At 45.5% G+C, this 27,469-nt stretch overlaps 1 protein-coding gene across 6 annotated transcripts in view; it reads left to right on the top strand.

Annotated features, from left to right (window-relative positions):
• The window catches only part of ATXN1 (ataxin 1), a 396,205-nt gene that overhangs the window by 344,429 nt on the left and 24,307 nt on the right, over positions 1 to 27,469 (top strand). The gene's annotated exons all lie outside the window — the stretch shown is intronic.

Here is a 27,469-nt window from a genome sequence, read left to right as displayed (position 1 = left end):
GCCATATGTATACATACGTCCCCATATCCCCTCTCTCTGGAGCCTCTCTCCCACCTCCCTATCCCACCCCGCAGGTCATCACAAAGCACCGAGCTGATCTCCCTGTGCTATGCTGCTGCTTCCCACTAGCTAACTATTTTACATTCAGTAGTGTATATATGTCGATGCTAGTGTTTTTAACAGGCAGACATGTCATGAAAACTCACCACAAAGGTCCCCTTTCCATATCAATAGGGAATAAAAGGTAGACATCTGAGTTTTTTTGTTTTTTTTTAATGTTGCTATTGGTCTGACCAAGATTTAGCTACAGAAATACACATAATCCCTGATGCTGAGAAGAGGTCAGAATGAGTTGTAAGTCAGGGGAACAAAGAAATAAGCGGACAATAATTTTTTTTCACTTTGGTGTAGGTGGGGATGGTGCACACGGGGGACTCTGAATGGACCCATCACAGGCAAGTATGTAAGTGGAGATGATTAATATCTAGACTCAGACAGAAGTAATTCTACACCAGTGTAGAGAAGCAGCAGGAAGTTTCTCCAGCAGGAGGAAGGGAAGGAAAAGAAAGGGTAATTATTAAATATGAGATCATTTCAGGTTTTTTGGATGCAGTAGGATTTCCATTGTCTTACCTAAACGCTGCTTGTAAACAGTTTGCAAGTTTGAATGTACTCTTTGACTGTAGTCAGCGCTATGAATTGATTAGAATTGGAAAACCGATGAGAAATAAAATACTTTGTCAGAGGTTTTCTAATTATGTTGTAATTTTCTTCCAGTAACAGATCTAGGGAGGTTAAGCCCCTGTAATGTCATTTTGATGTTTCTCTAGTATAAAGCAGAAGGAAGAATGAGCACTTTGAAAACCAGTAAGTGCAGTGTTAGCCCTCCTTGTTATACTGTTTTTAAAAACTCCATGCTGGACTTCCCTGGTGGCGCAGTGGTTGAGAGTCCCCCTGCCAATGCAGGGGACACGGGCTCGTGCCCTGGTCTGGGAAGATCCCACATGCCGCGGAGCGGCTGGGCCCGTGAGCCATGGCCGCTGAGCCTGCGCGTCCGGAGCCTGTGCTCCGCAACGGGAGAGGCCACAACAGTGAGAGGCCCGCGTACCGCAAAAAAAAACAAAAAAACCTCAGTGCTGATTTACGACACACCTGTGTTTTCGATCCACAACACACACACCCCTAGCTTCGCACCATCGTGCTGGGAAGATTCGGGCAGTAATCATCAGTCATGCCCTCTGTCCCCACTTCCTGATGGGAAGCTCTTTGAAGGAGACAAGGCACCAGGTCATATTCTACTTCATATCCCATGACCCTATTCTTCCCAGTCCATACAGTGTTCGTTGAATGATCTCAGTGAATGGATCACTTTCTAATGAATAGTGGACTGTAAGTAGAAGATAATACTCATGAACAGCGTGATATTCATGCAGTGCCACACTTTTTGTTGGGCTATTGGGGGATAACCATGCCTTTGTCTTACAACCTAAAGATATCCAGAACTTTGGCATGAAATCATTTCAAAAATGGTGCCGCCCCTCCCCCGACTTCATCAAATACAAGGAATTCAACTTGGGGAGTTATTTTTTGTAAATAAGGTACTTCTGATTGTCTGACTTCAGTTTTATCAGCTGCCCAAGGGCCAGTGTGTTGAGTGTAATTAAAATACCAGGAGGTCTTCAGTCATCATTCGAGATCCACCTTTAAGAGACTCTAGATGGTGGATTTAGTAAACTGAACAGTTTTAAGCTCTAAGCTTAGAAATTAAAGCCGTCTCCTGCTGCCAAATGTGTTGTCTCATAATCAAAATGATTTCTAGGGCCTGCTTGACGCAGATGCCCCGAGAAACTCCCACTGACGTGGCCACGTCAGGTTGTTACTGTATTTCACAGTCACTTAATAGAGAGATTTCACCAGATGTCATGACCCTAATATTTATCCGTTAACTCTTGTTCTGGTACTTATCTCAGCAGGCCCCCCAATTACATCGTGTCACCCTTTGCCTGGGGAGAAATGAAAAGTTTACAAACTCCTGCCTCCACTCCCCACCCCAAGTGAATCCAATAAACAAACTAGAATGGAGAAAGGAGTGGCTAAGAGGAGGGAAAAATGGGTAAACTTCGAGAATGCAGTGAAAAAGAGCTAGTTTTAAATGGTGGAGGTGGAAACGTACCCACTGGTTTTGCTCCACTTTAAAAATCTCAGAAAGAACTCAAGTCTCTGTGTGGAGGAGAAACTTTGCCTTCTTCTGTGGTTAGACTGACCGTGTTGAATAGATCAATTCACATCAAAGAGCATCAATTTTTGCTAAACCCTGGCTTAAGTCCCATTTCAAACTTTATTTACTCATTGTGGAACCTTGAATTGACCCCGAATTTTGTTTCGCATCTTTCAGTGGCACGTGGGGCACCAGAATAGCCCAGTCAGCAAATATTATTAAATGCTCAGGATTATGATGAGACGTGATACTTAGCACATCATGGAATTGATTTGTGTAACAGATATTTAGCGTGTGCCTATCGAGTATGTGTCAGGCACTCTGCCAGGGTGTTGGGGTTGGGGAAAAGAGAGACATCTGCTTGCCCTCAGGGATCTTAGAGTCTTGAGGTTTTCTGTGTCTTTCCTCTCGTAGTCCTGAAGCTGAATGGCCAGCCGACATCCAATAAGCATCCATTTTTCCAGAAAAACTCTGTTAAGGATGAAATAATGTAGTAAGCGTGATGAGAAAAATAGGCAGGGGCGGGACGGAAATGGGGGAGAGAACAGTTACAAAGGAATTACACACATATATGTTATATAGCTGTGTACTTGTACCTACAAACCATCTCATTTAATCAAATGTTATGACAACTAGGGGAGTGCTTACCTTACATGAGACTTTCCATATAAAACACTAGCGTGTAGTAAGTGCTTTATACATATTAGCTATTATTCCTGCTTCTTGTTAATACATTGTAGACACTCAATAAAGGCTTGTTAGTGAATGAATAGGGGATGAAATTAAGTGCTAGGATTTAAGCCTGGCCATAAACTGAGTATAATATCTATATGAGTAGAGAACCTTGTATAGTATGAGTGAGAGTAAGATTTTCACGTTATATCCTGACACAAAAGTGATCTGAAATCTTAGTTTAACTGCATAGGCTTCAGACATGTTTCTCTATCCAACATCACCCTCCATTTAAAAAAAAAAAAAAAAAAGACAGCAGCATCTCCAAGATGCTGCTGGCAGGAAGAGGCAAGGAAAGTGTCCTTCTGTTTCACTCCAGAGGGGAAAGGTGATAATAGGAGAGGGACCAGGCAGGAGTGAAGTGATGATGGTGGTGGTGATGGAGGCCAAGGCAGTGGGAGGGGAGGGTGGGAACCAGGACCAGGATGAGAGAGTGTGAGCCTGTGAAGACAGGGCTAACAGGTGGACACTTGAGTGACTTCCCGGGAATGTCTCCCGATGGCAGCACTATCCTTTGTCTGAAGTGCCCAGACTAGAGCTAGCTTCTTGCTTGAGGGGCGTAATGCTCCAGATGTTTACAAATAGTTTTGAGAGCCGGGCCTCGGATCCTGTCCACTCAGGAGATCTAGTTGCGCTGTTTCTCCATCGCAAGCTGATTAATGATGGGGTGCGGCTGGGCAAGAACGGCCTCCGTTGCCTTCAGTTTGTGCATTGGTTTGAAGCAAGCTTCAGCAGTTCTGCAGGGCACGAGGTACTGAAAGTCTGCAGGAAGTCTGACTTGGCCAGCTTATTACAGGGAACCTAAGGGCATCCACAAGTCAGACCAGGAAGGTGCAGGGTAAAGGAAGCCATTGAATTTTCTAGAGTCGCCCAAATTCACCAGGTAATTATGCAATGTGATACTGCCTTTTTTTGTTTGTTTTTTGTTTTGTTTTGCGGTACGCGGGCCTCTCACTGTTGTGGCCTCTCCCGTTGCGGAGCACAGGCTCTGGACGCGCAGGCTCAGCGGCCATGGCTCACGGGCCCAGCCGCTCCGCGGCATGTGGGATCTTCCCGGACCAGGGCACGAACCCGTGTCCAGTGCATCGGCAGGTGGACTCTGGGCGCCCCCAGGGAAGCCCAGATACTGCTTTCTTATCGCTGTGGGCACACAGCGTCAGTAAGGAAACACTTTAAGTGAATGATTCCTAGGAGTCCAGAAACATTGATCCTTTAGGCTCAGAAGTTCCTCACTCAAGTATGGCCTCACAGGAAATTCCAATATAAGGATTCATGCAATGAGTTCAAACTGGGCAACTGAATTGTGGGTCTGACATTAAGACAACAGGAGGAACGGAGGAGGAGAAATTTGGGAAGAGAGAGAACAGTGGAATCTTCTGGGAGTAAAATTTATTCTTGAACATTAAAAACAAATCTACAAGTTAAAGTCAAGAGTTGTCTTGTTTATACCCTCAATGCTGTAATGTCCTTTTCGTTAATTTGTTTATACAAGTTTTAGGGGCCAGTTACATTTTTTAGCCTACAATCCACATTTACTCCCAGAGTGCTGCCCTTGAGACAATCCATCAGCAATTTCCTCAAGGCTCTGGAAAAGGGGTTAAAAGGCTTAATTTAAAAGGTGGGTGTGTATGTGCAAACTACGTTTGTTTTAAAGAGATCTTAAATGCTGTAGAAATAATTATCCATGTGAATGAACCAAAATAATTAATACCAAATGGTGCGGTATCCTTTTTGTGTCCTGTTTCAGAGCAGAACTTGAGTGAAACATTAAGTTCTATCTCCTCTCTTTTTCCCCCACATTACTCCGGATTTTATAATCATCACTAGTACCCTATTGGCTATGAAGTTAATGTCCCTGTACAGAGCCATCTTCCTAACTTTTCTTGCCTCTCGGATGCTTCGTGGCTTTGGGTATTACACTACTCGCTTTCCATAGGGGCCCAGAGAAATATCAACTATTGATCATTTTAATGACCTAAAATAAATGCCTGTTGTAAATGTACAACAACATTGAAGAAGCTGCTAGCTACATGCAGCCTGGTCCCTGGGAGTCATTTATCTTAGAATAGGTAAAGACATTCTCACATGCTGGATTCAAACCTCTTACGTTGGTGGGTTGGTCCATCACAAATGGACAGGGCTATTCTAGAATGCAGCTTTCGACTTTAGGGAAGGACTCCGGTGATGTGTTGGGATGATGGAGACAGGACTGCGTGTGCCTGTGTGTGTGGAGCAGGGAGGGTGTGGTCCTCCACTGTCTCTCTTCAAATGTAAACCCGCGCGATCATGTTACTAATAACGATTTGCGTTACCTCTCACCGAGTTTACCATCCTAGGAGTTTGAGATTGGCTCAAGGGCTCCCATGAATGAGCCCGAGGCTTAAAAATCCGTTGAAGAGGGAGCAAACCACACGAACAGTATTTTCCAAGAGGTTTACTTCCCTTGAATTGAAACCTAATCGTGTTCCCTGGCTCTCAGGGCACTTGTACAAAGCCCATCTGTTTATTCAAGCACTTGCCTGATGATGTGGGAGGCTCAGCCAGTATAATCCCAGGCATGAGGTTTCCAAATGCTGAATATGTTACTCAAGGACATTATTTCCCATTGACATACATAAATTTAAAATAAGATAATCAATGATGCAAATGTAGCCATTAAATACAGGACCTGGAGAACACATTCAAGATGTCTCCTAGTACATATATCCATTCTCCTCCTTTAAAGTAGGACTATAAAACAGTTCTTTTTGAAGTCATCTGTGGTCATGCAGTTTAATCCAATGGTCATTAACCCGGATTCTGAGTCAGTATCTTTTAGAAGCTCACCAGTGCTTCTAATGTTCAGCATGGACCGAGAACCACTGGTCTAACCAGTGGCCTTTCTTAGTTCGTCTTACTCAATTTCTCAGCTCCATTTAATAGAGTTAATGTCTTAGTTATCTTCCACCTTCTTGACCACTTTCCTCTGTTGAGGAGAAGTGGTCAAGAAGGTGTTTGCTCTCCTTCCTTTTTTTTTTTATTTTTTGCGGTTCGCAGACCTCTCACTGTTGTGGCCTCTCCCGTTGCGGAGCACAGGCTCCGGACGCGCAGGCTCAGCGGCCATGGCTCACGGGCCCAGCCGCTCCGCGGCATGTGGGATCTTCCCGGACCAGGGCACGAACCCGCGTCCCCTGCATCGGCAGGCAGACTCTCAACCACTGCGCCACCAGGGAAGCCCTCCTTCCTTTTTTACTGTCCTCCTTGGTGTATCTCTGTCAGCCTCAGCTTCCCTCTTGGGCTGTTAATTAGCACTACTTCTGAAATCCTGTCCCTGCAGTGAGTCTTGGCGGGCAGAGAGCCATGTGACACTGAATGAGTCTTAAACTCATGCTCCTCTCCTTCTCCAGAGTAACATCCTTCCTGTTTCATTCATCCGATAGCATTGTGCCCTTCTTATTCCCACTTGAGCGCTCTGGATTCCTTTGGCTTAATTCAGTCAATCACTAAGCCTTCCTATTCTTCTCACCTCTCTTCCACACTCACCGTTGCTCCTTTGGCCTAGACCCCGGGAACCTCCTGCATAGGGAGATGGGCGTGGAGGGAAAAGTGTAATGGGGTAGGAGTTGGAGGGACTGAATTCTTGTCCTGATTCTGCATTTCATTAAAACACACAACAAGGGGGCCTTCCCTGGTGGCACAGTGGTGGAGAATCCACCTGCCGATGCAGGGGACACGGGTTGGAGCCCCGGTCTGGGAGGATCCCACATGCCGCGGAGCGGCTGAGCCCGTGAGCCACAACTACTGAGCCTGCGCGTCTGGAGCCTGTGCTCCGCAACAAGAGAGGCCGCGATAGTGAGAGGCCTGCGCACCGCTATAAAGAGAGGCCTCCGCTCGCCGCAACTAGAGAAAGCCCTTGCACAGAAACAAAGACCCAACACAGCCCAAAATAAATAAATTAATAAACTCCTACCACCAACATCTTCTTTTAAAAAAAAAAAACACAACAAGGTTATATGACCTTGGTAATACCCATGATGTCTCTGGGTGTCAGTTTTGCCACCTATAAGATAAGTGTATAAATGGAATAACTATAAAAAAATATACACCTATGTGGAATTTGTATAAATTCCATATTGATTTGGGTTTCTTGGCTTTAGGCTGAAACTAGCATTTAAGGATGCTGATGAAAAAAATAAAGAGAGACGGTATTATACCCCATTTCACAGTCGCACACAGCCCTTTATATTTGTTGATTCCGTGATTCCTGCTCTCTGAATCTAGACCTCCGGAATATCAACACTAAATGCATATATATATATATTTTTTTTAGTGTGCTTCCTGAATACTGTCAATTTTGTTTCCTTAAATTTATCTTCTCCAAAATGTTTGACAAATACTTAATTTAAAAACCAGCTTGCTGTCTTTGAGCGACTGTTAGAAGAGAAACCTGCTTCAAAAGAAGTTTGTACATAGTTAGTATGCTAGGATTTAAAAAAATCAGATAATCTAGGGTAATCTGCATAAGTGATGTGCTTTCCCCCAAAGAATGGCAAGCAGCTTTCTTGGTCTCATGATGATTCTTTAGTTTTAGAACAGTTCACACTGTTCTCGGTAGTTTACAAAATGAGAAACTGAGGCCTTGTTATGTAATCCACCTCCCTGCCAAGGAAAATTGAAAAGCGCTTTACCAACAATTATCTGGGCCTTGACTGCAGAGTCTAAAAAAAGTATTCATTGAAGGGCAAAATATATCACCATTCCCAGAACACTGCCAACAGCAAAGAGATGATGCTGGGAATTAAATACAGCCCTGTTTCGGTTCACCTTAGCTTTGAAACTCAGTGAGAGAGAACAGTGGAACCTTTTTTTCCACTGAAGGCCAATTTAGGTCAGAAAAACATATATGTTGAAACTTCTAAGTCAAGAGGATGAGGAAGGAAGAGGTAAAAAAGTCCATGACCTGTGCATTTGGTCATGGATTGGTCCCCGATTCTTTTGTCCAAAGAGTGGGCACTGTGGGCAAGAAACAAAAGAGGAGGAGGGGAGGGCTTCCCTGGTGGCGCAGTGGTTGAGAGTCCGCCTGCCGATGCAGGGGACGCGGGTTCGTGCCCCGGTCCGGGAGGATCCCACGTGCCGCGGAGCGGCTGGGCCCGTGAGCCATGGCCGCTGAGCCTGCGCGTCCGGAGCCTGTGCTCCGCAACGGGAGAGGCCACAACAGTGAGAGGCCCGCGTACCGCTAAGAAAGAAAAAAAAAAAGGAGGAGGGGAATCACTTCTTGGGTGTCTCCGTGTGTCCAGAGATAAGAAATCTAGCCATTTGCTTTATTTGCTCTAAGTGGCATAGATGTAAGCACGAGGTTTCGAGGCAGCGTGCCTGTTAGTTATTTTGGCGTGGTGATGGTCAGAGCTCTCAGGAAGGAGAGACGGGGCGGGGGGGTCCCAAGGAAGGAGTGAGCCTGATCAGTGGCACAGCCAAGGTCAGCCGTTCATCTGCTGTTTCTAAGGAGTGGTGTTTGGAGCTTGTGGTGCTTATAGTCACAGGAGAAGGCAAGAGGGGGTAGCTCTAGTGGTCAGTCTAAAGGTGGGTGAGGACTCATGGAGCAGAGAGGGAAAAGCCATGCCCTTCTCATCAGCTGAGGCTCCTCTTTGCCACCAAGCTCATGCATCAGGGTTGAAACTGCTCTTTTTTGTTTCTGAACTTAGAAGAGGCTGCTAGGAGAGCAGCAGATGCGTCACCTGTCACTAAGAGTAGGTGTTCCTAGCGCTGAGGAGTGTGGAAGGCGGCAGCGAAGCACCACTGCGGTTGTCCGTGCGGTTGAATTACCACTGCTTGGTGCCCTGATACAGGGACTTCGTGTCAAGGTCATGTAGAAGGACAGTGGCATCCGTGGACAGCAAAGTGGGCTGGATTCTGCTCTCAGCCACCTGAAGCAAGCCTGGATCAGGCCAAGGGAAAAAGCTGTGGACCTGCCCTCTCTTTTATGCAGCCAGTTAGAGGCAGTGACGCTATACACAACAAGAGGTCTTTGCTGAAGGGAGGGAGAAGGAGGAAAGCCGTGCGCAAGGGGAGTTGGAGACTCAGGGTGCGCTGAAGTCAGATGTGTTACAGGACAGAGGGGCGTGCAGCTGGCAGGGTGTGGCAATGGAGGCTGTCTGTGCTCCTGACTGTAAGATGTAAGCTGAGCAACACGGAGCGTCCTGCTTATCAGAACTGGGGGCCTGACGTGGATGAGTATTTCTTATCCGTGTCACAGGCCAGACAACGTCAGGCCCCAGCCAGCCAGGCTTTCCTCTTGACCTAGAGGCTGGCCTTTGAGCAACTCAAGGCTTCTTGCAGCGCTCTGCCCCCCAAAATCATAGGAAATTATCCTGTAAACATCTCAAAAAAACCCCAAAAACCCTAGATTTTGTTTTCTGGGAAAAGCATGGTTTAATAAAAGCAAATTCCATATAGGCTGACAAATAAATTTGGAGCTCAGTACATTCATAGGTTGTTCTGGAACTCAGCATTTCATTTGTGTTTTTCTATAGTTGGAACGTCTGTAGGCTTTAGAAACGGCATGCGTCTGGCTTTATGGTGGAGGCCCTGCTGTATGTCAGGTACCGGGGTGGCGGGTATGTTAATGAATGTGAACTTAGGGTCTAAGGGGTGATTCTCAACCTAGGAGGAAACTTCGGATGCCTGGTCCCACCCTAGGCTTTATGACATGGTGGGCTTGGGATGTAGCCTGACCGGCAGGATTTTTTAAAAATGTCCCCAGATGTTTCTCACATGCTGCCAGTGCGTCTGGTGTAGTAGGTTCCCAAACTTAGCTGCTGGTCAGAATCACCAGAGGAGTTTTAAAAAATATAGATTCTTGGGTCCCAGCACGGATCTGCTGAGTCTTGGACAACGACAGGGAATGTGTATTTTTAGAGTCACAAGTGTCTCTGATAACTGGCTCAGGGAGCCCTCACTGTAATGTATTCATGTACAATTGTGATCTAGAAACGTAATGCTTAGAACAGTTTTAATTTCTTTTTTCTCATCGACAAAGCTATTTTTCACTCATTTGGATAATGGCCAAGCGTGTTTGTGGTTGTTTTTAATGAGACTTTCACAACATTCTAAAGCTGCCCACCCCCCCCCCCCCCACCCCCCGCAACAGCTCTCCCCGTTCTCTGAGCTCTTTTCCCTGCCACGTTTCTGTCAGGGAAATTGTTTTCTGCCTTGTTAAAATAATCCCTTTTGAGGGGTATATTTTCTTAGATCCCCACAGCTAGGCACACCTACCGCCCTCCTCTGTTACTGAATCTGACTGTAACTTTCCCATCATGCTTCTGTTGAACCACAAAGCCAGTCTTCGGGATGTGTCTGGCTATGGTCATTTATGGTCACCTAAAGATCTCCCACCATCCTGAGCGTTCACCACGAAGTGGTCCTGGCAGTCAGTGTGAGTAAGCTTGTAAATCCATGCATTTACTTAAACATCTTCCACACTGTCCTTGAGGAAAATTTCAAATCAGCTGTGAAACAGAAAACAAAACCCATCCGACCAAAGCGTTAACTCCTACCTGACTGTTTGCGGCTTGGGGAAGCCTCCCAGGCTGCTCCCTTTCTGACTGCCTGTTGAGAGCTTTCTGTGAAGTTCTCAGGAGCTGACACTTTGTATATTTTACTAACTAGGTTTATGATGGGTTCATCGTATCATTTACCTTGGAAACATTATTAATCGACTCATTGGCTGCTTTCCTGCTGGCTTTCACCAGGCTTCCCACCACCCCATGAGGTAACCAGAGCAAAAGGGAAGCAAACTATAGATTTTTCAAACCTACAGAGCAGAGAAAGATCCCAATTTTTGAGACATGTTCTTATGAAAAAAATGAGTGTATCAGACAGGGAGATCATATGTCTGAAAATCAAAGGGGTGCATTTTTTCTACTTAACACTAAGACATTTCTAATGGGAGCCTCTTTTATTTATATTTTTACTAGTTTTAGGAAAAGCCTAACTTATTTTAAGAAATTATCTCAGAGTGAAATAAAAGCCTTTCTTTTTTTCCCATTTCCCAATCTAAAGTACACTCCATGAGAGACCAGCAATGTAGTGGGGTCCTCAGCACACAGCTGGGACTGTCTGTAGCCCACATCGTGAAATCAGGGAGTGCTGATGGATAGGAGCTGAAAACACTGAAATGAGGCCTAGTTTCCCTTCACTCTGTTGGAATTACATTGTAAGGGAAGTGTATTGATCCTACATACTTCAGTCTGAAGCAGAACGATAAAAAAAAAAAATCAATCGGGAAAAATAATAGATTTCCTAGAAGAAGAACACCAGCAAAACTCAAAATGAAAATGCTTTGTGGCAAATAAGGCAAATACTGAATATGTTGACAGAATTCTCAGAGTATTCTGACCATTTCCATCATCTTCTCATAATTCTAAAGGAAAAGAGGTTACTATGGATATAGTTCCTACTGAATACGAGTAACATTTCTTAGCTAACGTATTGCATGCATACCCTGTGCTTGGGCACTGCACTAAGCGCTTAATATACTTAATCTCATTTAATAGTCACCATAACCCTGCAGGGTAGATACTGTTATTATTATCATTTTAAAATGAGGATGCAGAGCCCTGGGTTAAGTCACTTGCTGTGATTCAAGGCCCCCCACCCTATACTCTCCTATTAAGTATGACATAGATTATCTCCCAGAAGCCAAAGGTAAAGTCTAGTCCTTTTTGGGCATCGGGAACAAAGGCCAAATTCCTTACTCTGTGGGGGGATGGGGAAAAAAAAGGGACAGGTGTGACTTTTTTCCCTAATGGTTGAGACATTTTGAAGAAAGATCGATACCTCTAGGGGAGTGGTAAGTGGTTAAGTGGTAAGGAGTCATCAGAATCAATGCTGCTTTAGACCTGGGAAGATGGTGCAAAACAATGGCCCCAGTGTGGAAGCAGAGCGTAGATGCTGGTTTGAGAGGGGTGATAAGGGGAAGTTTGAAGATTCCTGACAGGCAGTTGGAGCTGACGTTCAGGAAAAAGAACGTATTCGGATTTTTTGTGAGAGACGTTGCACTTCTCCCCATGCATCGTCTTCTTTCATCGCACAGCAGTCTTTTGAAAACATTATCATCATCGTTCACGTGTTATAGATGAGGAGACGAGGAGACGGAGGCTCAGAGAGGGGAACTATCTTTCGAGGCCACGGTGCTAGTGAAGAAAATGAGCTTTGTGGTCAACAGGGCACCGACTTACTTTTTTGCATTTCTGTCTGTCCATTAAACATTTTATTGCCTGTTATAGATTACAGTCATTCGATGCCTGCAGCCTCCCGCAGCATTATGTGTTGCCTTTCATTTGCTATTAGGGTCTTAAATAAAATAACTGGCCATTTTTTGTGCGTTTATAATGTTGCAGAGATGCTCATGAGGGCATGGGTATTCCAGAGAGGTTAAATAGAAAAAGGACTGATTTAATTTGTGATGAGTAATTGTGTCTAAAATGGGTACCGTGCTCCACGTTCAAATAAACCAGAAGGCTTCTACTGATACTGCAGGAAGACACAACAGATAATACGAACACCTCCAAATTTAAAACATGAGTGCATGTGAATTTTATTTTGGAATGTAGATGTGATTGATCATTTGTTCTGCAGGCAAGGCTTTAGTCCAGTTAGGGGGAAAAAATACCAATGCACTAGTATGGATTATTTTCTAGAAGAAGTTTTAGAGACTTAGTAAACTTTCTGAGCTGCTGAGACTTGAAATTCCTCGTTAGCGGAGGTGAAGCAAGGAACCTTTTAGAGACTGTTGTACCCAGCGTCTTCACTACAGTTAAGTGGCACGTGTGTTGCATGAAGTAACCCAGGAAAGAACTCAAGGGAGGCAAGTACGTGGTTTTTTGTTTTTTGTTTTTTTTTTAACCTCAGAGGCAGTTATTATATTTATTATACTGGGCAGCAAACAAACCTGCCCCTTAGCTCTGGAGGAAGAGATCTTCTAAGGCTAGAACCTATACAAACATCCTTAAAAAAATAATCCAGGAAGGGGGGGTGGACAAATTAGGAGTATGGAATTAACAGATACAAACCACTATACATAAAATAGATAAACAACAAGGATTTACTGTATAGCACAGGGAATTATACCCAATATCTTATAATAACCTATAATGGAATATTATCTGCAAAAAAGCAGAATCACTATGCTGTACACCTGAAACGAACACAAATACTGTAACTTAGCTATACTTCAATTGAAAGAAAAAAGCCTAGAACAAAGAGTCAGTGCCTCTACTTACAAGATATGCAGCAACAAGGAAGGCCCATAGAGAGTTGCCTCCCTGAAAATGCCATATACACATTCACTGCTGATTACACAGGTACTAATATCCACTAAGGCGCTGCTTGTTTTGTGATGGGTCAGGGAGCTGCTTGGAGTCGCAGGGTCTTCCAAGTGTGTGTTTTCCATACAGGTGAAAATATGACCCAAGTGAAGGAAGCGGGGAGGGAGGGCCCTTCTCAGGAGGGAATTGTAACGTCAGTGGCCAATATGTATAGGTCGTGCGGTGGGCCAGGCCCTGGTCTATGTTCTTTGAAGGTGTGAACTCCCAACAAGCCTACATGGGCTGAGTACTGGTAGTATTCTCACTATAGAGATAGGGAAACTGAGGCACGGCCGGTGGGCGAAGGAGCCAGGATTCCAACTCTGGCAACTAGAATCCCACTCCTGTGCCCTCAGCCACCTTAAGGGGAGGTCATTTGATGCCTGGAAGCGGTTCATTGCCGGGGCAGCTTTCTATGAGGTTCTCCAGCCTGCGTGCTGGGCGATGCATTGTTGCATGCTGTTCCCTAAGAATCCCATGAAATAGAGCTTATTATTATCTCTGTTTTCTTAAAGAGGAAACTGAAGATTAGAAAGTTGAATACCTCCCCTGAAGTCACCAATCACCAAATGCCAAAAGCCACGAGTCTCTCCCAGGTCCCTGTGACATCAAAGCCAACCATCTGTGGATTGCCCAGCAGTAAGAGCTATGGCGTAAAGCGTGGGCTGTCTCTTAAGTGTACAGAATAAGCAAAGCCTGTCTCCTTAGTCTTTGACCAGCTCTTCATCATAGCCTCCCTTCATGGCGTAGGCAAGAAGTCCTGCCTGGAGCGGGGGATTCCCTTCTTCCCAGACCCGAAATTAAATCAAAGAAGCTAAAACCGTCCCTGACATTTCCTGCTGAGTGCTGTCTGCTTGACAGTGTGCCACATTCGGAGGGCAGCGGCAGCCTTCCAGGGAGAGTGTAAAATGTTCTTATTGAATGAATACCTGATTAAGTTAATGGTGCCGAGCCAAGGTGAGGAGGGGTAATTTGGCAGCCAAATTTCTGGCAGCTCATTCAGCGTCCTTAATGTTCCACCAGCTTCGTGCTGGGCTGCCTGTGAGCCCCGGGAGGGGCCGTGGTAATTAACTCAGCGTTTTGATTGAAAACAGCTGCAGGGAGCAAGTCATCCCATTGTCCGTTTTGCTGGTGATTGGAAAGGACTCGGGGCATCTTGGGCTCCACTGCGCAGCCTCCCTCTGGAGAAAACAATAGAGGTAGAGTGTAGGTTTCCCACTTGCTCTGCTTTTCAAAATGAACCATTCATCTTTTGAGGGTCAGAACTCAGCCACCCATTCAGCGAGTATGAGTCATACCCCCGGTTTTAAAACAAACATTTATTTCAGAGAGAATTCTTATCCCGGCTGATCTTTATAAGCTCATCTCTCTTTCTATGCTTGATTTAGGCTGGTTTCAGTAAAATTGCTGTCTTTGTAAATACGTATTCCTTCCAGTACATCCAAAGACAGTCAGCAGCCTTTCCTTGGGATTAATGCGAGGACAGTCTGGACAGAGTTTTGGAGAATGGGATGCGGATTTTTAGAGGTTAAAGATGTGTCGCCCACATCTTTAAAAACATCTCCTAGGGTGTGCTTCTACTTCTTGCTGCGGGAATTATCTGGGGTTCATAATCTCACATGAGAATCCGTGCTAGAAATGGAATCTCTAAGGGCAGATGCTTTTCAGATACACAGTATTTTATGTCTCTCTGTCATGAGTTCCACTTTTGATCCAACACTGTACGATCACGTCCAAAAATTTAGAAGAAGATCCAGAAACACTTTGCCTTTTAGTAGCCAACTTCTAAGGGAGACAGAACAGCAACAGACACAGGATGAGAACCGTCAACCGACAAAGAAAGGACAGCAGCCCTAGAATCCCACAGGGTTATGAAATTCAGTCTGTATCCAGCACAGGGAGTTTACAGTCTAATGAGAAAGAGGCATGAAAATAAGTATAGCATACAATGAACACATTATGTAAGTGCTGGTGAGCCTGAGAGAAGGAAGGGCTGTGCAACATTGCAGTGGTCTTGAGTGGCTTTGTCGAGATGTTAGGAATGATTACAAAAGAAAGTCGCAGTCAGGGGGGCCGTGATGGGCAAAGGCATGGAGCCAGCGGCAGTGTTAGCCTAGGTGGGGATTGCAGACAGTTAGAGGATGGTGTGTATGTGATAAGATAAAGCATGGTCTTAAGCAGCACAGAGGAGAGGGCATGGGGTTGGGGTGGGGAGAACATAAAACAAGTGACCGGGGGGCTTCCCTGGCGGTCCACTAGTTAAGACTACACCTTCCAATGCAGAGGGTGTGGGTTCTGTCCCTGGTTGGGGAGCTAAGATCCCACATGCCTTGTGGCCAAAAACATAAAAACAAACAAACCAACCCAGAAGCAATATTGTAACAAATTCAAAAAGGCTTAAAAAAAAAAAAAAAAGATCTACAGCAAAAAAAAAGAAAAGAAAAGAAAAAAAAAAGACCTCGAAGATAGGTTAGAGCCATGGTTCTCAAAGTATGGTCCCCAGACAGGTAGCCTCCACGTCATCTGGGAAGTCTGGGTAGGAGAACCTCTGGGTTAGAAAACAAGCAGCAAGGGGCATTGTGCAGGGGTGGTGGCTGGAGTGGAGAGTGTTCAGATAGAGCTGAGGGAATCCACGTACCCAAAGGCCTTGAGCCAAGTGTGTTTGAGCTGGAACGGGACACAGCTGCACCCATCTGTTTATGGATGATCTAGGGCGCCTTTCATGCTGCGCCAGCAGAGTGGAGGCCTTCCGATAGACTGTGCTGCCTGCAGAGCTGAAAATATCTACCGGGCAGCCCTTCACCGAAGTTTACTGACCCCTGATTTAGCAGGTGGGACTGACATTACCTGATGATGGAGCCAAGGGGAGAACACAAGGGCAGTGATGTTGGCCAGCCTTCTGTGTTGAGTGGGCAGGGGTGGGATAGTTTGAGGGTGGGGTGCTGCCTTCCGTGGATGTTTCTTAACTTTTTTTCAAGTATAGTTGATTTACAATGTTATGTTACTTTGTATACAGCAAAGTGATTCAGCTGTACATATATATACATTCTTTTTCAGATTCTTTTCCCTTATGGTTTATCATAGGATATTGAATATAATTCCGTGTGCTATACAGTAGGACCTTGTTGTTTATCCATTCTGTATATAATAGTTTGCATCTGCTCATCCCAAACTCCCAATCCATCCCTCCCCCACCCCACCCGCCTTGGCAACCACAAGTCTGTTCTCCATGTCTGAGTCTGTTTCTGTTTTGTAGATAAGTTCATCTGTGTCACATTTTAGATTCCACAGATAAGTGATATCATATGGTATTTGTCTTTCTTTTTCTGACTGACTTCACTTAGTATGATAATCTCTAGGTCTATCCATGTTGCTGCAAATGGCATTATTTCGTTCTTTTTTATGGCTAAGTAATATTCCATTGTATATATGTACCAGATCTTGTTTATCCATGCATCTGTTAATGGACATTTAGGTTGTTTCCATGTTTTGGCTGTTGTAAATAGTACTGCAACGAACATTGGGGTGCATGTATCTTTTCAAGTTCCAGTGTTTCCGGATACATGCCCAGGAGTGGGATTGCTGGCTCATATGGTAGTTCTATTTTTAGTTTTTTGAGGAACCTCCATACTGTTCTCCCTAGTGGTTGCACCAAGTTACATTGCCACCAGCAGTGCAGGAGGGTTCCCTTTTCTCCACACCCTCGCCAGATGCTTCTTAACTTCTTATGGTTCCCAGTTCCCATTGTGAAAATGCACACAAGTGTAAGAGCTTAGAGACACCCCAACGTCCAGCCATGGAAAGCGGGCTAACTCTAGCAGGTATCTGGGGGGATCCACGTAGCTCCAAGCAGAACTTTGGGGGAAGGGGGCACTGTGAAGTTTAAAAACAAAACTGCAGTTGGTTTGCAAACTTTTAAAATCATGATATGTAATTTAAGTTTTTTTAATTGAGATAAAATATATATAACATAAAATTTACCATTTTAACCGCTTTTCAGTCTATATTTCCGTGGCATTAGGTACATTCACATTTTTGTGCAGTCATCACCACTGTCCAGCTCCAGAACTTTTTCATCATCCCAGACTAACTATATACACACTCAACAGTAACTCCGCATTACCCCTCCCCCCAGCCCCTGGTAACCTCTGTTTACTTTCTGTCTCTGTGAATTTGCCTGCTCTAGGTGGACCACACACAAGTGGAATCATATAATATTGGTCGTTTTGTGTCTGGCTTCTCCCACTTAGCATAATGTTTTGTGAAGATTTATCCAGCTTATAGTCCGTATCAGAATTTCATTCTGTGGTAAGGCTGAATTACAGTCCATTGTATGGATATACCCCATTTTCTTTGTCCCTTTCTCTGTTGAGGAACACAGCACAACCAGCTTGGACTGTCCCAGGCATGCACACAGCATCCTCTGTGATCTGGAGGAAGTACTTCCTCAAAACTCCGGAGAGGGGCTTCCCTGGTGGCGCAGCGGTTTGAGAGTCCGCTTGCCGATGCAGGGGACACGGGTTCGAGCCCTGGTCCAGGAAGATCTCACATGCCGTGGAGCAAGTAAGCACATGCGCCACAGCTGCTGAGCCTGCGCTCTAGAGCCCAAGAGCCAGAACTGCTGAGCCCACAAGCCGCCATTACTGAAGCCCGCGTGCCTAGAGCCCGTGCCCCAGAACAAGAGAAGCCACCGCAATGAGAAGCCCGCTCACCACAATGAAGAGTAGCCCCTGCTCGCCGCAACTAGAGAAAGCACTCGCGGCAATGAAGACCCAATGCAGCGAAAAATAAAAAAAAATAAATAAATTTGTTTAAAAAAAAAAAACCAAACAACTCTGGAGAGCCAGATGATGGAGCCCAGCCCTGTATTTGGTCTGTTGGGTTGTTCAGCCTCCACGGGGCCTTGGGAGATTTCTAGTAAGTCAGTTCCACACAGCAGACGGAGAACATTGAGACACCAGCAAGTAGCTGATGGGTTGCCCCCGTTGCTCCAACACCTGGAACTCTGTACGCAGAAAAGTGACACGCTCAGTGCTGCTTACATGTGTGTGCCACTGGGTAATTGCCACAGGGAGACTTTCCCTATGGGACCCTAAGCCAGATCAGGTTGTCCCAGGCGGTGTTTTCCTCCCTCATTCTGTTCCATTCATGTGCCTGGCCACAGGCCACTGTTCTGGAATGTAGAGATTTGGATTTATCTGGTCCTTGGTCCTACATTCTTTTCCCTGAACCCCGGTGAACTTCATTTATTATGCTTAGTTTATTACTTGATCTATTTATTTTAAGTGTATACTCATCATGTGCTATATAAGAAGGAGTTGATGAGCCAATTACAAAGTTAGAGAACAGTTCCCACAAGACTGCCCTCACTTCTCACACCACTTATAGGTTCTGGGGTGGGGGGAGTCCCCCATACCACCCTCAGATTCATCCATTGACTAGAAGCACAGAGCTCCCTGAAAGCTGCTGTACTCACGTTCACACTTTACTACAGAGAAAGGACACAGGTTAAAATCAACCAAGGAAGAGGCATATAGGGCAGAGGTCTGGAGGGGTCCAGACACGGGGCTTCCAGGTGTCCTCTCCTCGTGGGGTCATGGGGGGCGTTACCTTCTCCCAGTCCTGCAGCGTGACAGTACACACACAGTACTGCCACCCATCGAGGCTCCTCCGAGCCCCGGTGTCTAGAGATTTTCTTGGAGCTCAGTCTCATACCACCCACGTGGTTGATCTTTTATCCTCAGCTCCTCCCGGAGGTTGGGTGCGTAACTTTAGTCTTTGAATTCCTCCAGAGGTTGGCACTGATATCGCATGGGGCCCAAAGCCCCCCTCATAAATTATACTTTAGACTGGTGGTCAAAGCCCCCAGGCAAACAGACAGACTTCTATAGGCAGGACCTCCCAGTAGCCAAAGACAAAGGCCAGACGTCTGTTTGGGTAGGGTTAATCCTGCACTATATACCAGCAGATCTACTGCCTAATCCGAGAACTGGAACCCGGGTGTTTGCATTAGATGAGTCAAGGTTTTCATCTTATTTCTGCCATTTATGAGCCGTGTAACCTTAGGGGAGTCCCGTAACACGCTAAGCCTCAGTGTGCTGGTCTTTACAATGGGATGATAACACACTGGCTGTTGCTTGTATGAAAAGCGTTGCTATCTATAGTCTACACAAAGAAAGCCCCAGTGGCTTCTGTCATACCTGCTTTGCTGGGTCCCAGGAGGTCTCAGGGCCTTTGTTGCCAAGACGGTGGTAGAGTTGTATAGTGTCCCAGAGACTGGAAGACTACCACAGAAGGGACCCCATCATGGAACTCCCAGGAGGAATGACCTGTTAGTTCAAGATTATACAGAACCTTCCACTTTCCTTCTACCTACCCACATCAAGGGCAACAAATGCCTCACGACTGTCTCAGACTGCCTCAGTTCCAGAAAGGCATTTTTTTTACTTGATGGAGATTTTCGTGTTCTCTGTTTGTAAACTTGGGCCATCTAATCTCCTGGAACCCCAGCACCCTGGTAGTTGAGAGAATCTGACTAAGCCCCCTCCAGCTACCACGGGCCCCTTGCTGTGTGGTGTGTAGCGGAGCTTATGAGAGTGTGTGTGAGAAGACAGCTGGCAGCCTTCCCTGTGGGATGTGGAAAGAAGATTCTGCATTTCCCCACCATGCCTTTGGGGAATTACTCATCTAAGTGCTGTGGAAGAGCAGGCAGAGTGGAACCAGGAACCATTACACTTAACCCTTACAGAGACACGCCAAGCTCGAGTTTAGCATCTCACCTTTCTGTTGATTCTGCTTGTACCTGTGGAGTGGCTTTCATGCTTTTGGGTGTGAATGGGGGCCTGTGCATTGGGAGCTATTGTAACTATAATCCCTTCTACCAGCTGAAGAAAGAAAATAAATTCTCAAACATCCATGGCTTTTTCTTTTGTGTAAATCACAGGTGTGAGGAAAAACCCAGATGCTGGAAAGGATTGAGAGTTTGAAGGTATTGTGTTGATTTGATCATGGAACCAGGAGAGATTAGTGATCCATCAGTGTGGGTGAAAACAAGGGATTCAGGAAGAAGCATTTGCTGAGTTACAGTTAGGATGGTGAGCATTTATTGAGTGTGTGCACGATGCCAGGCACTGTGCATACTAATTCCTCCCCATTTTATAAGCAGAGATATTACCTATAAGATTACACACTGTTGAGATGCTTACTCTCTAAACTGGACACATGTATAATTTGGAGTAAAATAAAAATTACAAGAAAGAGAAAGATTCCATAGGCAGTAGGAGTGAGGCCAGGGTTGTTAGTTTTTTTTTTCTTTTTTAATTTTTATACAATTTGTAAAGGTTACTTTCCATTTACGGTTACCACAAAATATTGGCTCTATTTCCCGTGTTGTACAAGACATCCTTGAGCCTATCTTACACCCAAAAGTTTGTACCTCCCCCTCCTCCACCCCTATATTGCCTCTCTCTCCTTTGCACTGGTAGCCACCAGTTTGTTCTCTATATCTGTGAGCCTGCTTCTTTTATGTTGTATTCACTAGTTTGTTGTATTTTTAGATTCCACATATAAGCAGTATCATTCTGTATTTCTTTCTCTGTCTTACCTCACTTAGCATAATGCCCCCCCCAGTCTGTCCATGTTGCTGCAAATGGCAAAGTTTCATTCTTTTTCAGGGCCAAGTAGTATTCCATTGTATAAATATACCACATCTTCTTTATCCATTCATCTGTTGATGGACAGTTAGGTTGTTTCCATATCTTGGCTATTGTAAATAGTGCTGCTATGAACATTGGGGTGCGCATATCTTTCCAAATGAGTGTTTTGCGAGTTTTTTCAGATATATGCCCAGGAATGGGATTGTTGGATCATATGGTAGTTCTATTTTTAGTTTTTTGAGAAGCGTGCATACTGTTTCCCACAATGGCTGCACCAGTTTACATTCCCACCAGCAGTGCAGGAGGGCCCCCTTTTCTCCATGTGCCCGCTGTCCTCGACAGCACTCGTTATTTGTAGATGAAGCCAGGCTTTGAACTTGTCCTTTACCTACACCCCAGCCTATTCTTTCTACTACTCTCTGTGTCCTCCCCCTACTGGTACTAGTAAGAATATTAATGTTACCTTCCTATCAGTAATAATAATGTTTTATCCTGATATTCCAACGATGCCCATGGAAGTGAGTGCTGAACGACTTCTGAAGTGAGATTTCTCACTGTTGTGCTAAGAACATTCGATCAAGAGTCAAAGATTGACAGATCCTTGTCTCCTAACCCCAACTCTAACCATGTTACTGTGGCCAGTTCTTTGCACCTCGTCACAGCAGTCCCTCTGTCCTTAAAACAATTCACTCCGGGGCAGGGTGAGAACTGCTATGGGGTCGTGGAAAGCACCTATGGTTCCCAGCCTCCAGCCAGAGTGGTGGGCAAACAGAGATTCCCGTGTCCCGGGGTAGCTAATCTGGCACACACAGCCCTTGAGAGCAGAAAGGCATTTGCTTACGTATTGAACCAGGGAAGGTCTTGACAGAAAAGCATTTCCGGCTTTTCTTAAAAACTCAAACTCGACGTCTCTTGGACAATTCATTTGGGACCGGTTTCAGTCCAGATGGATATCCTTTCAAGTGATTATTTTTCCTTGAGCCTTTCCAGGAGTTCCAGCACGGGCAGGCTGCCAGGGGACACTGGCTGCTCAGATGCTGCGGCGACATCCCACATGAGCCAGGGACAGCCCAGCCCAGCTGTGGGCCTTGCCCCTCTGCCCTCCTCTCTCAGGCCTGACCTCCTGCGGACACAGAAGTGGGCCACATCCCCATGCGGTGGACCCACCCAGAGGACAGATCTCCCTGTTTTTCCAGAGGTGGCAAAACCCACTAGGAACACCCCCCGGTGTCACAATCGTCACGTGGATGAGATACGATAATGGCAGAAGCCAGGAACCAAGGAGGAGCTTCACCCAGGCTTGAGGAAGCCTGTCACTCTAGTATGCTGACGTTAGAAGCAGATGAGGGAGCACGACTTAGGGAGGAGGGAGACCGGGGGGCGGGGTTAGCTCCATGCCAAGCAGAGGAGTTCAGTGGAGGAAGGGCAGCAGAGCGGCTGTGCGTCTTGAAGAGTCCCCTCCAGCATCTTTCCATCAAGGAGATGGAGATGTGATCAGAACAGTGACTCCAAGTCAGTTTGTTGCCCTCAGAGCTTCCCTGAGCCAGGGAACACCCAAATGCAACTGTATTCTTACAGGTGGATTTAATTTTTTTTAATTATTACATTACATTTAGTCACTGTATTCATTGCCCCCAAATCTATAGATGAACAGGGCCCCCCCAAACTGTTATTCTTGGTGCTAATAATATAAAGAGAGGGACTCTTTTCTCCTGCCTGTCCTCATTCCACTAACATCTCAGCTGTAGATGGTCATGGCAGATCCCTGCCTTCCCAGCCCTGTGTGGCATGTGTCACTTCACTGACTGAAGGGTCCTGCACCCTGGTGCAGACTTGAACTTGCTTTTGGTGACCCTAGAGGGAGAGAGAGCTTGTTTACACAGCGTGATAGCATCCAGGGCTCTCCACCTCTGACTCTGTAGGATTTTCCCTCTGAGGTTTCAGCGCTGCTGTGCCCTGGATCACCACTAGGTGGGCTCATTGAGCCTGGTGCTGGGTGATGTGCTGGGGGGTCCCTGCTGGCAAGCCTGTGAAATATGAAGATCTCTCTCTCACTTCCTTAATCAACTCCGCCTCTAACATGGTATGCCACGCCCCCTGCAGTCCCTGATTAGTGCTAGGTGGAGTGCAGCGGTGCCCTGTACGTGTTCTCCCCCTCTCATCCCTATGATTGTGTCTCTCTTCCACATGGGACCATCAGTTCGTGTCTCCAAACTCTGCCTCAACACTTGGGATGCCACGGGGATCCCTACCTCATGAGGCAGCCCAGCTCATTTTAACAGTTCTAATTACTTTCTCATTTCTACTGTATATAGTCGTCGCTCAGTATTTGCGGGGGATTGGTTCCAGGAGCCCCCGATGCTCGAGCTCCCTGGTCGACGTTCCATGTAGGTCGTTCTGCATCCTCAGATTCAGCCAGCTGCAGATGATGTAGTACTGCAGGTATTTATTGAAATAAAAATCCCCGTATAAGTGGACCTGCGCGGTTCAAACCCGTTTTGTTCAAGGGTCAACTGTGTATCAATGTAATTTGGAGGTCAGTTCTGCTCTCCTGCCTTCCACGGAGGGCCCTTTATAGATCTGAGCATTGCACCTCTGCTCCGGCTTTTTTCTGTCCCCCAGGCCACACATCTTCAGTTGCCTCAGCTGTTACTTACCTGTCTTGGGTCCAGACCTCCCACTAACCCCATCGCTCCACCCTGGGCATGCCCACCAGTGTCCCCTTGCCTCAGGACTTTGTGGCTTTACCAGTGCCGTATGCTCCTGCAGTATTCATTCCATTATTGGGAATACTGTGCTTTTTAAAATGAAGCTTATAGTTACGCCAGCTTTTAGGCATCATACCCAACTGTTGGTTCATATTGAATGGATGGTCAAACAGAAAATTCCTGGGCTCTTTGATGTGAACTATTCTTAAGTCAGATTGCTCCAACCCTGCTATTAGACTAATTGAGCCATTGAAACCAAGGGCAGGGCATGTATATTTATTCTCGTTCATCTTTATTTTTTTGGTTTTGTGCCATCACTTCCAGCTTCTCAGGATATGTTTGAATATTAATTGCAGTAATATATTAAGCATCCCTTTTAGCCTTCTGTTACCTCTAAATATGATAACCAAAACACTAATAAAATGGTGAACAGAATAGAACTGAAAATAGAGTTCTGGCATACCATTTGCCCCATGCTGACACTGAATAATTAAGGTCCACTGTACATACTAGAAACAAGGTAAGTGTTTGATGAATGAATATGTGATCCACTTCCTTTGGGGCATTCTTTTTCAGTCAACCATGAAGGTATCTAATTACGCTATCATCCAACCCACCCTTCTCCATCCCAGAAACCTCAAGGATATCAGAGTTGGGCCTGTTTTTAATATTTAACCTAAATGAAGTGCCCTTGCACTACACAGATCTTCCTGTGTAATAATTTAGTAAAGCAAGAGGTTTGCGTGTCAGGACTTCAAGAATCCTTGCCACGTCCTAGTGCCCTCTCCCATCAGGTCCAGGTGTTCTGCCTTTTAAATGGTCATAGGTTTTCTTCCAGAACTGACACAAGCTCACCAGGCTGCATTTCCTCCTCTTTAAAACCGAAACCACGTCTCTGCTGTGCATGGACATACATGCCAGACAGTCATGGGTTTCACTCAAACTGAGAAACTCGCAGGATGGAGGGTGCTGGGCAGAGCAACCTAGTTTATTGCCCTGACCTTGGAATGCATTTTTAGGACTGTATGTATCAGATTCTAGGAGTGTCTTCCATTCAGAGCAGTTGGTTGTTATTTACAGGACTCGGAATCAGTGGGGATCATCTCATTTTCCTAACACTTGCGAAGCAATCTGAATCCACGTTAATGGGGGTGGGGGGGGGGGCTCTGGGGATTTTTGAATGATATCAAAGATATAAATATCTTCCTTTATTAAAGTCTGTTTTTTCTCCTGGAGATGATTGAATTATACATAAAATGTACAATAACAGCCTTTTTGAAGTGTATTTCCTTATAGTTCTTGAAGATGGAAAGAGCCAGAAGAAAAGGAGCATCTGTTACTTAGAACTGTATTGGGTCTAGGTGACCCCAAAGTAAACAGCTGAGTTCTCCCTAAATATTAGCTGCTTATCTCCCAGGCTCTATCGATTCTGTTTGCTCACAGCACCTAGTTTGGTTTCCCAGCACCTACTCCATCAGAAGAGGCTCCAGACGTTTACTTTACTTAGAAGCTTATGCAGACAAGCTGAGTTTCTCACACCTTGCTGTGCATGTGAATCATCTGGAGGTGTTGTTAAAATGCAGACTCTGAAATCAGGAGGTTTGGGTGGGGCCTGAGGTTCTGCTTTTCTAAAGCTGCCGGGGGAGGTAGTCTGAGGACCACACTTGGAATAGCAAGGTCTTATTGCCACTGAGCTAAATTTTAAGATACTGATGAGAGAGATACAAATGTAGATATAAAGATGCTTAAGATGGATGTATTCAGAACAGCGATTAGCAGGCAAATTGTATGTAGTGAACCCTAAATAAATTTGTCTCGATCCATCTATTAATTCCCTGTTCCTAATTCCCTTTCCTAATAATAATGTTGAAGCCTGTGATCTGCATGTGTGGCTCTTCGGGAACTTAGCAGTTATACAGTGGTGTGTGGCCCCGTGTCTCTTGTTGCGACAGGTACATCCGGAGGTGAACTCCGGGACCCAGGTGAACCACTGGTGCGTTTCAGCACTGAAAAGGCAATGAGGGACATGGAGACCATGTGTCTGCAGCTAGAAAGAGACCCTAAAAGCAGACATCCACTCTCCTTTTTTCTTCTCTTCTTCCTAGTCTCTTTCTTTCTCCCTTCCTTTTCCCTGCTGTACTTTGCACCTTCGCAATTTACCTCTCTGTTCTTTTAATTTATGAACTATCATCCAATGTACCAGGGACATGGTGGCGTCCTGTGGCGCCCTCTCGTGGTTCACTGAAAATACAGCAAGATACAGTCCCTATCCTCACGATGATTTCCCCTGATGAGAGATACAGACAGTATAGAGAGCTAATGAAACACAGAGGAAGGGACACATGCCCCAGAACTAGAGAGACTCGACTCCTCCAAGCTGCGCTGGTAAATAGGAGACAAGGTCCTCCTAAAGGTAGGAGAAGGGAGTGTTGAAATTTGTATCAGTTTGGCCCCAGGTCACTCCAGTTAATCTTTGTATCCTTGATTTATCATTTGTATTATCTGGAAAAGATGTTTATCAATGGACAGCTTTTCAGAAGAGTATATTTGAATTTGTGTGGTAAGGCCGATATGGTCCTAGTTGGTCCATTAGCAGAAGACCAGCCATGGAATCTATACAGAGATCTTTAGGGCCAACGGAGTCAGCCAGTGTCTTTCAAAAAACAACACAGTGTAAATAAACCAAGGCACTGCCGAGAACCAAGTCAGCATTCGTATTCAGATTCACTAAAGCTGAGTTCTTTTTTTAAAAGTACCTTCAGAGGGGTTTTCTAGGTTTGTGTATGGTGCATTTGGTTGTACAGCAGTTTTACATTTGCATTGCTAATGGACCTCTTTCTGAATGCATTTGACATTTTACTTGGCTTTGAAAGGACTTTTATGCCGCTATTTTTTCTTCCCTAGAGCTGCCTTGGGCTAATTAACCTAGTGCCTTACTGGCTGGGCCTACTATATTCTCATTCCGGATTCTGACATACTACTCTTGCATGAACTTCCCTAATGAAATCCTGTGGGGTTTTATTGGATCAGTGCTGCTGTGGAGCCAGCAGGGGGCGCATGGAACAGTTCGCTTTGAGTCCATCTCCTAAATGACTTTCCTTTGCCAGTCTGTGTGGGAACAGAGTTTATGCAGTTCTTTCTTAGCGTGACTTAAAACCTAGAGATAAAAGATCAGTTATCAGTACTTTTTAAGTAGTCAAAAGGGGCAGCTGTTTTCAGTTTTTGTAGTTTACTTTTATTCTATCATTGTTTTGAAAATAGCACTGTCATCTTAATCTATTTGCACATATTGGGTGTAAATTACGTGCCATGCCTTTCATAAGAGAAGGCTATACAGAACGGAGTTATCTGGGACTTACAGAGCCCTAGGTCGGGGAGGGTAGTGCTGAAAACTGCTGCCTTAACTGTGTCTGTTTTAACATCAGACTATAGAAAAGCGGGTCTGTGTAGGAGAAATGCTAAAAACCCAGGGCCTGGAATTCCCAGAGCCTGATCCAGGGCTTCCCAGGGTCACAGCGCGTGACATGGCTCACGGCTGCAGCTGCTACCTGTAGGCGGCCCTCACAACTGCCGCCTGTAAGCCTGGTCCCTGTTGGTTCCATTGATGATCTGCCTCTTGCCAGGTGGGCATCTGTCTGCCTACACAGTCATGGTAACAGAGTTCTGTGGTTCCTGAAAGACTGAGATTAGGTGTCCATGAAAACTGGCTCCAGGCTCACTACTTGTATGTCCAGGTTGAAACACTCGGGCCTGAGTGGTCCAGCAGAGGTTTCATCTGTAGGGTTGAGGGTGGGTTGGCCCTTTATGGAGCGT

The sequence above is a fragment of the Grampus griseus genome, assembly GCF_964374135.1.
Source record: "Grampus griseus genome assembly, chromosome: 10".
In the NCBI taxonomy this organism is placed as follows: domain Eukaryota; kingdom Metazoa; phylum Chordata; class Mammalia; order Artiodactyla; family Delphinidae; genus Grampus; species Grampus griseus.
Note: the sequence above shows the minus strand (reverse complement) of the source record. Positions and strands in the feature narration are given on the sequence as shown.